Genomic DNA, 10,853 nt, shown 5'->3' with positions numbered 1-10,853 from the left:
TATACTCTAGTTGAGTCAACTTGACTGTAGCCTTAAGAAAATCTCACCTTACGTGTTCTGACTGAGTTCATAAACTCCTTCGGTTCTTCAGCAGGGGTTTGTTCTGTTTCAGTGGGCACTAAAATGCTGTCTTTCACAGATATTTTCCTTGGAAATTTCATGGAAAGTTAGCAGAGTGATATTACCAATTGTGTGATGTGGTTTGGTTTTGGCCTGGCCACGATTCTTAAGGCCTGACGTGAATTTCGTTTCCTACTGCTTATCCTGTGTGTGTTAACTTTCTGCCTGGTAAAATTGCAAATTCCCAGTGAAAGCATTCTACAATTGATTAGACCCGGGCCGCCTGGCAATTTCTTTCTAATCTCTTTTATTGTACTTTCCATAAAAATGACAGCCCTGGTATAAATCCTAGTTTAAATCAATACCAGTAAGTGCTAATCTCTTCACAGCACTGGAGATGAAAATGTCAAATGGTACCTGCTGGGCGTTAGAACTCCCACTGTAAATCATCAAAAATTAAAGCAACGCCAAACTGATTTTATTTTCCTCTTTTAAAACATCATTTTAGATTCATTATTTTTTGCAGTTAAGTTATTCTTTTTTTTTTTTTTTTTTTCCGCTTATGCTCTGGTTAGATGAGATTGATGAACTGAATTTGGCATGGCAAATGTGTTGATGTCTCGTGACACAATATACAAGATCCACCCCTGAATTAGGAAGAGCCTGAGGATGAAGTTGATATTTTAGAGTGTGATGCATATTTTTAAGTGACATTTTAATCCTTCTCCATGTGATAACACCACGATAACGTGGAATCTTGGTGGAAGAAGCTACACCACAAGAAGTTACCTAGTAATGGTACAGTCATGGAATAGAATTTCTAGTCCTTTGTAGCCCCTCCTTGAGACTATTGCCAAAACTACCATAAGCTACACTAAAGGATGCCCTCAGGAGGAGTTAGCTGCCTGGAATCTGAGCATCTTAATGACAGGATATAGAAAAAAATGCATAGATAATTTGCTAAGTTTTCAAGTGATCCTGGAAGAACTGGGCAATAGTTTTTAAATCCAGGAAAAACTTAACTAAGAATCTTGCCCAACTTCCTACTCTAGTTATTTTATCAAATACGAAACCAAAACCTTGGGAAATTTAGTGACAGTCATGGCTACAGGTTTAAAGGCAATGCAGTAGATCTCTAGATATTTAATTAGGGTTTCTTCTTGTTTCATCACAGAGAAAATACAAGGACTACACCCACATTGAGCATGGGACATGGAAAAATCTGATGTGTGTGAGTATGTGTGTGTTTTCATAATAATAGTTAATACTCAGAGAATAAACTCTTAATATGTGCTAATAAAACAGAGAAGTGGCAGGAAAAAACAAATGTTACAAAGTGAAGACTTAATTTGACTATAGACGCTCCATGACTTACGATGGGGTTATAGCCAGATAAATCCATCTCAAGTTGAAAATGCATTTAATACACCTAACCTACCAAACATCATAGCTTAACTAGCCTTAAAAATGCTCAGAACACTTATATTAGCCTATAGTTGAGCAAAATCATTGAATGCAAAGCCTATTTTATAATAAAGTATTGTATGTCTCATGTAGTTTATTGAACACTGTGCTGAAAGTAAAAGCAGAATTGTTGAATGAATACTTGAAGTATGATTTCTGCTGAAGGCATATCACTTTCTCACCATTGTAAAGTCAAAAAATCGTAAATTCAACCATCATATGTCAGGGACTGTCTGTAGTTAGTTTCGGATTTACTTCTAGACAAAATATTTTTATGTTGTGTGGTTCTCTTCCATTTCTCACAGAGAATGCTAATTGCAATGAAATGCTTAACAAATATGTAGCCCAAAGGAGTGGTAGGAAAAAACTCATTCAGTTATACAAGGTAGTCATCAAGCAAGGAGCCCACCTTTGCATAATGGAGAATTCGGGACAGTTTCATGAACTGACAACAAAGATTTCTCCAATGCTCGCTTGGTTCATGAAGTTATATAGAGAATGCTACAGTCAGTGGGATGAACAATGATAGGGAATCAGACTGGAGTTGCCACTAGTTAAGCTATAGAAACCTAAGCGAATCGCTCAGTGTCTCGTGGAGAGTCTTTCTCATTTGTGAATTTTAGATGAAAAAGATACCTGATTTACCTGAACCACAGCTTTATCATAATGGACAGTAGGCAGGAAATAAAAATAAAAGTTTCATTACAGAAGTGCGTAAGAGAATTCACATCCTGATCCAGGACTGAGGTCCAAAATTCAGAAGGAATTAGAACTTCGGTGTGCATTCTGAGAAGAAATGCAAAGGTATAGAAGGTGGAAACAAGAATGCTGAGGAATGATGAAGTGGACAATGTCGGTGCTCTCTGCCCAGAGCCCTCAGGAATCCATTTGAATCATTTCTGTGTGCCACTTCCCAGCTTTTGTGTCCTTTTACCTCTAAAAGCTGCAGTGATGACACTTTCAGTGACTGCCTCAAGAGTATTAGAGCTGCTTTGCTTATACAGGGAACCTGAGGGTTTGTACTCCCGTGATTTGGTCCTTAACCAATGATAGCTCCCTAAGAGGCAAATTCTAGGATGTAATTGACACTCCTGCAGGACCAGGCTGAAGTGAGGATTTTTCCTGAAATCACACAATTGCCTTACTTCTGTCCTTTCCTTGTCTTGCTTTCTCCGCTCCCTTCTCCGAGTTTCTGGGAGCACTCATTCATAAATCACATGTGAATCCTTCTCTTTTGATCTGTTTCTAAGAGTCTGTACTAAAATATCCGCACATTTATCAAAACTGGCTTACCTTATTAAGAGCTATATGTTTCCATTAAAAAATAAAGCATGTCTATTGTAAGCAGAAAAAAAAAAGGAAAAAGCTACATTTTTCCTGCAAAAATTTAGGATATTTTTACAAATAAAACAAACTTTTGTTTCAGAGCTGAGAAGATTTTGGGGTGTGTGTGTGTGTGTGTGTGAAGAGTTACACTTCAAAAGTTACATAAGAAATAGTTGCATCCTTCATGACATATCCAACTAAACAGTAATGAGTGGTATAAATCTCAGTGTGCAATTAGCTACATCCAGGCATTAGACAGGATATAATGGCCAAGAAACAAAACAGAACAAAAACCTTTTTAACTAAGACACGATTAAGTGAGATCTTACTATGTAAATCAAGATCTATCATTTATTGGATTTGGGGATCTGATACGTTACTTCTTACAAACAAAGAGATAAATAGGGTAACATTTACAATTGTGTTATTTTCCCATATCCCAAAATAAAAAAAAATTTCTTCAACATCACAAGCTACATCAATTAACAAATTCCACTGTAATTTACAAATGCACAGACACATAATTGGGCTAACAGATATTTGTGAAGCTACTTGTAACAGCAACAGTACTAAAATCATAACATGTTTTTCAAAAATAACTTAGTTGAGTTCTTTATATCCAGTGATATTTCAGATGCATTTGGTGATGACTGCAAAAACCAGTAGGCAAATTACATCTCAGGAGTTTCTACTTTGTGCTTAAGCGCTGTGGGCTATTTGTTTTATTTTAGTGATCTGCTCAGTCGTAGGTATATCAGAACTGAAAACAGTATTCTCATAGATAATATAATTTTAAGTCTTTTTTCCAATAGAAATAAGAAGAATATTGAAAAGTGAAAATTGTCTTAGACTCTTGAAGGGTATCTTAGGATGCTGAAAGACTTTGGTAAGGCATATTGTAGATAACTTCCCTCAATTATTGAGAAATAACTGATTTTCTAAGGCCATTTTTAAAATACAAGTAATTTAGTAAATCTGAGCGCAAGTTTTGTATCCTAGAAAAATTTTGCCTAAAAATCTAGTAAGAAGATGAAATATCATTTTGAAACTTAAAACCTAGAAGCTTATATCCAATAAAACGAAAATTTAATTGCAAAACAAAATAACAATATTCTCAGTTACATGAGGTCTCAGGGAGAATAGCACACAACAAAAGCACTTTGCTGAGACATTCTCCAGAAGAGAGAAATTAGTCCAACAGAAGGCAGTGGTCTATGGGAAGAAAGAGTGTACAATGTTTATTTCTAACTAAAAGGTAATAAATGAGTATATGTATAAGAATATTCTATCAAAATTCCAAATAATCCCAATGCGGCTGGAGGTAAAGTGAGGAACAAAACAAAAAATTACGATTCTTCTTTTTTCCTCCAGAGCAATGACACAGTTATTGACAAGCTTCAGACATTGACAGAGACAAATCAGTTTAGTGGGTCTTAATATGTTAGGAGTAAGCCCCTAAAGGATAAAAACAGTGTTGCACTTTCAAATCAATAGCATAGCATTAAAATTATTTTAAAAGAAGAAAAAAGGTTCAAATACAAGACTATTTGATATATGGATTTAAATCCTTTATTTCGTAACGATGAGCCTTAGCTGAAGTATGTGCTGGTCACCTAGATTTTCAAGACATTTAAAACTATTTCATCTTAATTTGTTACTTTCAGCTATTATTTTGGGGTATGTTTCATAATATATATAATGTATTACTACGTATATATCATATGCATACACCGTAGGCACAAGGCAAAGTATTTTATTGATAAAATATGTGAGCAAGAAAATGTAGTGTACAGGATAAAGGCCAACTTTCTCTCCTTGGCATTTAGAGCCCCTTCATATTCTCGTCAAAAATCCATTTCCAGCCTGATCACCCTCTTTTTCATTCACTGACACCTCAGTTTTAACTGAGACATCTCCTTGGACATCTTATCATTACCCCTGCATTGATATTCCCTGCATCAATCTTCTCACATCTGGGGCCTTTCTTCCCTTCCTGGCTCATATCAAGGTTTCCCTCCCTCAGGAAGCCCTCCCTGCCCTACCGTGCATCAGTAACCCACTAGGCCACTGAATATTCAGTGTCTAGGTTTCAGGGAGAGTCTTGTGGTACATTAGTGATTTGCAAAGGTGTGATTCATGATTGCAAAAACAATGTCCTCTTTACACTGATTTAATCTACAGCACTTTCAAATGTCAGCCAATGGTTACCTTGTCATGTATCCAAACTTGATCCTCCCAACTAAATGTTGAGCTCCCAGGGTTATGGACAGACCATGGCTGATGTCCGTCCTTCTGAGTGCTTCCCCCATGCGGAAAGGGACACACTGCAGAACCATAAATAAATATTTGTTAACGAAAAACTGACTTGTGGTCAGTTTATTTATCCAGAGGATATAATGAGCCTCATCCTTCACTTTTCCCATGTGTGTATTGCTGACTACACCTTATGGAAATTGGGGCTTTAAGGCAAAACATAATATAAGAGTTTGGAGATCTGGAGACCTTGTTTTGAGTTATAGTCTGCTGCTGTTAAAGTTCACCAAGCCTGTTTTCTCACCAACAAATGAGATAATAATGACCAATGCATACAGTTGTAAGGATTAAATCAGAAAAATAATATAACAAAGATGCTTAATAGGTCTTTGTTGTTAGTCTATGTTCATCTCCAAAACAGCTTCTGTTACCAATCTTTAACCAAAACTCAAGATAAGAGTGGTTTGCATGTTATCAGTTTTCTGTAGATTAGAGAGCAATTCTAATTGGAAGGTGTCCAGCAGACCTAAATGGTTCCAGAGAGAAGGTCCCTCTGTCACTATGAAAAGTAAACCATAAGTCCCTTATGTCCCCTAGTTAGTCGCTTTTGTATTCTAATGAGAAAAGTGAAGTTTAGGATCTCAATCCAATTCTACAATCATTTGTCAAGCAATTACAAAATTTAGAAATCACTGGTTTTGCTTTCGCCTGTCCCCCAAGCCAGGCAACCCACACTCTCTCCTCTGCCTCCCTTTAAGTTCTACCCCACATTAGATTAAAGCACTTGCTTTTCCACCTGCCAATTAACTCCAGCTTTTGGGTTTGAACTCCTCTGAAGGCATTACTAGGTCCTCTTGTTTTTCTCCTACAGCATCCAATGGAAGTGTCAATCCAGCCCAGACCACCACGTGGTCCATGCTAAACCTCATGCAAAGGCAGGGGCGATGTGGATGGGAGAGAAGAAGCTTTAAGGGGAAGAAGGGACTTAAAGTTGACTTTCCTCGATTTTCAGATTCCATTATGAGGATTCCACCTACATAGTGGAGAGGAGTTTCCACTACTGGAAAAATAGAAGGATGGAAATCATAATATTGAAAAAATGATTCGTTATTTAAAGGAAAAGCAACCAGCCTTGATTTAAGCCATGCTGAAGGATGCTCTGCCTCAATGCAAACTTTCCACTGTTCAATTTGTGCCCACTGATCATGAACCCAGAAGCCTCAGATTGCATATTTGTTTAAGCCTTTCTTTTTCATTTTCCCTCCCTTGCTCTGACAAGCTTTGGTGATTACACATATTGAGACAGAATTCTGTCACCAGAAAGAATCGTGTTATTTGTTCTGTGGCTTCTCTTCATTGTATGTGTGTGTTGCCTTTATAAGTCCCAAAGATTGTTTAGCAACCTGAGACTGTGATCCGAGTGGGTGATGCATGTCATATGCTTTATTACTATCAAACTCAAGGACGACGGAAAAAAGAACAGTCACAATCTGTCTGTTGGAACTGTTGCCTTCCCCTTGCCCAGAGCCAACGCACAGCTTCTCCTGTCTTCCAGGAATCAGTCTTCCATGCTAACACAAGCAACCAACTCACAGCCAACGAGACAGGAATAATACAGGGTGGATGCAAGAGAATAGAAAACTCCAGGAAGCAGTTTCACATGACTAGCAGAAGTAAACTATTGAAACAGCTGCAGAAGCTAGGGACTGATAAGACCCTAAAAAACCACGGTGTGGGCCAAGCTGGCTGAGACCAACTGGACGCAATATGGCACTGAATTTGACCTAGGTTTCACATAGGACCTCATTATATGCTCGTGAACGTACTGAATCACACACCTACCAGTGCCATAAAGATGCAAGCCCCAAATCCCGCAGCGTGACTCACTCTCTTGATATTCAAGTGCGTGTTCCCCTTTATTGAGTGTGTACTTTTTGCTTTGCTATAAATCTCAGCACTTTCACTATTTTCAGACTAATCTTGAATTCCTTCTCACCTAAGAACCTGGACACCAGCTGAGGTTGAGATCGCACTGACATTTGGGGACTTCGTCCAGTCCATCGGTATCATCAGAATGCTCTTCTCGCAGTGGTACCAAAGTAGTGATATGAAAAGGCAACTTTCCTGCCCTGTCATGCATTAGTAACCCACTAGGCCACTGAATATTCAGTGTCTAGGTTTCAGGGAGGGTCCTGTGGTACATTCGTGATTTGCAAAGATAACTATAGATGGCAGATTTTCAAAGGAGTTGTCTTTACCAAATAAATACAATAAAGAAAATTCCATTTAAAGAAGGATACAGTGGGACACAGGGAGAATGTGAAAAGCATAAAAGATGGGTTTCTCCAATAACAGCCTTTCTTATCTTCTCAAGGAAAGCTAGAATGTTTGAGGGCCAGCTGTAGGAAAATTTATTCAATTAAGCAAATCTTTTCTTAGCATCTTTATGCTTGTATCTGCAAGCAAAACCTTTGAATAGTGGTATAATTCTCTGCCTATAGGTGTTTTAATTAATAGCACCTAGCTTAACTCTAAGCTCATAGACACTCAACAAATAAGTAAGTGGTTGATTCAAAAGAATCGTATCACTTGTACTTAAAAGAACTCTCAGAAAAACTGATGTTTAAAGAGGTTAAGTAACCATCTCAAGGGCATATAGATGGGAAGTTACGGAATTCCGATTTGAATCCAAATGTGTTTAAGAAGTGCATGCTCTTTCTCCTGGTTGTGTAGATAGGACTAATAAGGGCACAATATCATGGTTAACAGCATGGGCTCAGGGGAGGGTTGGGGATGGTAGACTCCATGGGTTTGAATTCTGGCTTCACAACTTAGTAGCTCAGTGATCTTGGTCAGGAAAACAACCTAATCTCTTTGTGCCTTAGTTTTAGCATATATAGGGGATAAGAAAAGTATCTATTTCAAAGCCTCATTTCAAGTATTTTGTTTGTTTGTTTTGTTTTGTTTTGTTTTTGTTTTTGAGATGGAGTCTCACTCTGTCGCCCAGGCGAGAGTGTAGTGGCACAATCTCGGCTCACTGCAAGCTCTGCCTCCTGGGTTCAAGCCATTCTCCTGCCTCAGCCTCCTGAGTAGCTGGGACTACAGGTGCCCACCACCACGCCTGGCTAATTTTTTCATATTTTTAGCAGAGATGGGGTTTCACTGTGTTAGCCAGGATGGTCTTGATCTCCTGACCTCGTGATCCGCTGGCCTCAGCCTCCCAAAGTTCTGGGATTACAGGTGTGAGCACCACTCCTGGCCTAGAGTATTAAAGGAGTTAACATGTGTAAGGAACTAAAGCAGTGGCTGATATATAGTGAGTACTCAGTGGATCATTTTAGCTATTTTACATGATTATTGGAGTTAGGGAATATATTTCATGCAGTAATAAAATATTCAACTTACATTATAAGTTCTTATGTGCTGGATCTCTTGAAAATATAATGCACAATGAGAGCATAAAGGACAGTGACTGAAAATCATCACAATCTTCCTTTGCACAAGAATGATGCATTACCATCACCTCCATCACCACCTCATTTTCATTACCTTCACCACCAACTTCCATTTCATAACACATTTGCTTCATGTCTCACTTACAGTCACAAACTTCTTTGATAGACAAGAAAGGGACCCATGTTGAGGTCTACATTCTCAAATCAGGTTAAGAGGGACAGAGATGCTTATTTCACTGTCTATGTGTTTATACCTGACTCTTTCAACCAGGGAGACAGTCTGCACGAATCAAAGGTCAAATGCATCCACCTGCAGGTCATGTCACTGACCACTTAGCATCCCATAATATAACTGAACCTCAGTTTGCTCATATGTAAAATAAAATTTAAAAGAAATAGAAAATGTAGGTAGCATGTCTAGCTCAGATGGCTCTAGCCCCTTATTGTGACCCAACCATTTCTAATTTGGCACAAATTACAATAAAAGACAAGCATGATACTTACCTGTCAGGGCAAATACCATCATCACAAAGGCGGTTTTCCCAGGGTGAGTCTTATCCATTGCACTCTGGGTGTACAAACTTCCACAATTTCCCCAAATGTGGGAAACTCGACTGCATCATTTGTTGTCACGGGAGACTGCATTTGCACTTTTCCCTAATTTTAAAAAAAGAAGACAAGCGCAATTCAGATAAGTAAAACAGAATTAATTAAATGCACGAAAGAGAGGAATAACCAAATACTTTGAGAGGTAAGCTAGTTCCTATAATTAGGCGATACTTATGACTCTGAGCCTCCTGGAAGTGAGGGCAAAAATGGAAATAAAAGGGTTTCCCAAAAAGGAAGAAGCACACCAATGCTTCAAAAGAAATAAAGTCTAAACTGACAACCAATAACAAGGCATTTCTCATGTAAACCTTCTAACAGTAACATTGAGTGCCATGATAGATAGGTCTTCTGACATCAGTTTCATTTAAAAAATGCAGGCCGGCCAGGCGCGGTGGCTCAAGCCTGTAATCCCAGCACTTTGGGAGGCCGAGACGGGCGGATCACGAGGTCAGGAGATCGAGACCATCCTGGCTAATACGGTGAAACCCCGTCTCTACTAAAAAATACAAAAAACTAGCCGGGCGAGGTGGCGGGCACCTGTAGTCCCAGCTACTCGGGAGGCTGAGGCAGGAGAATGGCATGAACTCGGGAGGCGGAGCTTGCAGTGAGCTGAGATGCAGCCACTGCACTCCAACCTGGGCGACAGAGCCAGACTCCGTCTCAAAAAAAAAAATGCAGGCCACATTTTTCCTTGGATGCCTTAATAAGGAACTCGGATAACAACTAAGAGGTTAACATCAAAATCCATTTCAGTTCAAGTGATTCTGGAGGAGATTAGGCTGATATGGTCTCAGAATGATGTCTGACAGTAATCAAACATAATACAAGTGCAGAATCAGGAAAGCATAAGCACTCTGAGTGCTGTGGAATAAGAAATTTATTATAGGAATTCAACTTTACACAATTGTGGAAGGTGCTAGAGAGTAAGGGTCCAAAAACGGGAGTTGGAGAATCAGGGAAAAGTCATCAGCCAAACCTCCTGGAGCACTGACACCAATGGACACGTCAGAGGTTCCAGGAGAAATTAGAAGCCAAGCACGCCTAACAACCAGAGTGGGCCCCTAGCAGGGCTGGTGGAGAAGTTTATGGAAGCTCTTGCCTCTTCACAGATAGTGCCTCTGTGAGTTTGCAGCCAAGAATCCAGTGGTCAGCCTGGGGTTGCTCTTGGTCAACAGGGCTAGGAGTTAATAGGGAGAGCTGGACATGAGGTGGGGAGAGGCAGCGGTAAACCAGAACCTACCTCTGCTCCTGTCTCTCTGTGCAAATGACAACCATGACCTTCAGGCATTGAAGCTGTGTCCTCACATTGCTTCTCCAAACCACCACAAAGTTCTCTTTGGCCAACTGCAGTCTAGAAACACACAAAGAAAAGGATTCTGGCAAACTTAGTAACAGGCGAGGCAAGTGTTTCCTGAACAAAAACCATACAGAACTGCATTCCAGCCAGCAAAAAGTAAGAAAGAGAAAAAAAATGGAGAAATAAACTAAGGGTGCCTTCCTCCTTTCTCATAGGATAGGTTTTGGAAGCTGCTTATGGCGTTTCTTTGCTCGTTTCAATGATCAGCAGTTAGATCATTCTGTGGCCATATATCATCCTGGTTTTCAGGTAAAATTCCAGGACGTGGCAAAGAAGCCCCAAATAACTGGGTGCCTTAATGCTTGACCTAACCAAAACCTCTGGACTGC

General features: G+C 39.3%; 1 non-coding gene across 1 annotated transcript; it reads left to right on the top strand.

Annotated features, from left to right (window-relative positions):
* Nucleotides 1-9,054: 9,054 nt before the first annotated feature.
* LOC111546527 lies at nt 9,055-9,218 on the top strand. Its single transcript, XR_002732799.2, has one exon. It is a non-coding gene; the product is annotated as a U1 spliceosomal RNA (small nuclear RNA).
* Nucleotides 9,219-10,853: the final 1,635 nt, after the last annotated feature.

Source organism: Piliocolobus tephrosceles, chromosome 20 (genome assembly GCF_002776525.5).
Source record: "Piliocolobus tephrosceles isolate RC106 chromosome 20, ASM277652v3, whole genome shotgun sequence".
Taxonomy (NCBI): Eukaryota; Metazoa; Chordata; class Mammalia; order Primates; family Cercopithecidae; genus Piliocolobus; species Piliocolobus tephrosceles.
The sequence above is the reverse complement of the archived record's forward strand: the minus strand, read 5'-3'. Positions and strand labels throughout refer to the sequence as shown.